Source organism: Limulus polyphemus, unplaced genomic scaffold, assembly GCF_000517525.1.
Source record: "Limulus polyphemus unplaced genomic scaffold, Limulus_polyphemus-2.1.2 Scaffold7782, whole genome shotgun sequence".
Classification (NCBI taxonomy): domain Eukaryota; kingdom Metazoa; phylum Arthropoda; class Merostomata; order Xiphosura; family Limulidae; genus Limulus; species Limulus polyphemus.
This window is the reverse complement of record NW_013673392.1, coordinates 18521-20190: the sequence shown is the minus strand read 5'-3', so window position 1 is coordinate 20190 and position 1670 is coordinate 18521. Positions and strand designations below refer to the sequence as shown.

The following is a 1670-nucleotide window of genomic DNA, read 5'->3' as shown; positions in this document are numbered from 1 at the left end:
GACGGCTAGCGCAGATGGCCCTCGTGTAGCATTGCGCGAAATTCAAAAACAAACAAACAATGAATCTCTCTGAAATTGAACAAATACTAACAAAAAAATGTATAACTCACTTTTATCGGCGCTTAGTATAATTACGAAAGAACATGATTAAAACTGACGTCATTTTAATATACGGCAAAAGTCGAGTAACTTGAATACCTATGAATAAAATTTCGTGAAATTGTCGAGCTTATTAGACAAATGTAACCCGTGTCTCTGTAACACACGTGAAAGAAACATATTTACAAAATCTAGACTTTATAAGCAAATAATTTTTCATGGCACGAAGTAGATACTTAGTTGTTTATAATCTAGTTATTACAATATGCATATTATTAATTGTTTTTTAAACTTTCCCTAAAATACGTTATCAATTGGTTGTCTCACAATGTTAAACAATATGTCACTTATAATGGCTGGAGACGGCTTGAATGTGTAATGAAGAAAAACTTTAATATAAGTTTAACATAACAGCAAATGTACAACGTTTCGACTAAGGTTTTGCCATTCAAGCCGTCTCCAGCCATTATTAGTCTCAAAGTGGGTTCCTCGTCACCGAATATGTCACTTAGGTTCATTGGTTGGATTTTTAGTTCAATCATACTTTAAGACTGTATAAAGATTATTATAGGAAGCTAATTAATATTTTTACATTTTACATTTCAAAGAAATATATTTCAATATTTAAATATTATAAAAACGAACAGTGATAAATCAGAGTGTTTACGATGGGAGAAGTCTGTATAACGTGTTACGATAGAAGCTTGTATAACGTTTTACAGCAGAACATTATAAAACGTTTCTTGTCCTCCGGTGGGACAGCGGTAAGTCTACGGATTTACGACGATAAAATCCGGAGTTCGATTACCCGCGATGGACACAGCTGATAGCCCAATGTGGGTTTGCTCTCAGGCAAACAAACGAAAATTCTCACCTGATACTGAGAAAGTGGTTTAAAAAGCACTTATAAAAAATAGAAGTGTCTCTTCGTTGGAGTATGCTTTCATCAAAACTAGATTCAAGTCATTATAATAAGGAACTTGAAAGTTTTTACAGAAATAACATGAAAAATGTGGTTTGAAAAAGTTTAAGGTTATGAACTAGTTTAATAATCTATATCGGTACTTTTTTTCTAACATAGTTGTTAGTTAAATCACGTGGAAAAAAAATAAATCTCGTGATTTAGACCACAAAACGTTTAGGAATCAACGAGTTAAACAAGTCTTTATGGAGGATTGAGGATAAAAACATAAAGAATCGTCGAGTTAAACAAGTCTTTATGGAGGATTGAGGATAAAAGCATAAAGAATCATCGAGTTAAACGAGACTTTATGGAGGATTGAGGATAAAAACATTAAGAATCGTCGAGTTAAACAAGTCTTTATGGAGGATTGAGGATAAAAGCATAAAGAATCATCGAGTTAAACGAGACTTTATGGAGGATTGAGGATAAAAACATTAAGAATCGTCGAGTTAAACAAGTCTTTATGGAGGATTGACCATAAAAACATAAAGAATCATCGAGTTAAACAAGTCTTTATGGAGGATTGACCACAAAAACATAAAGAATCATCGAGTTAAACAAGTCTTTATGGAGGATTGAGGATAAAAACATAAAGAATCGCCGAGTT

The 1670-nt window shown here is 32.6% G+C and overlaps 1 protein-coding gene across 1 annotated transcript in view; it reads left to right on the top strand.

Moving 5' to 3' along the window:
- Positions 1-1670, top strand: part of LOC106474860 (trypsin-1-like) — a 10591-nt gene that overhangs the window by 5894 nt on the left and 3027 nt on the right. The window lies entirely within an intron of this gene.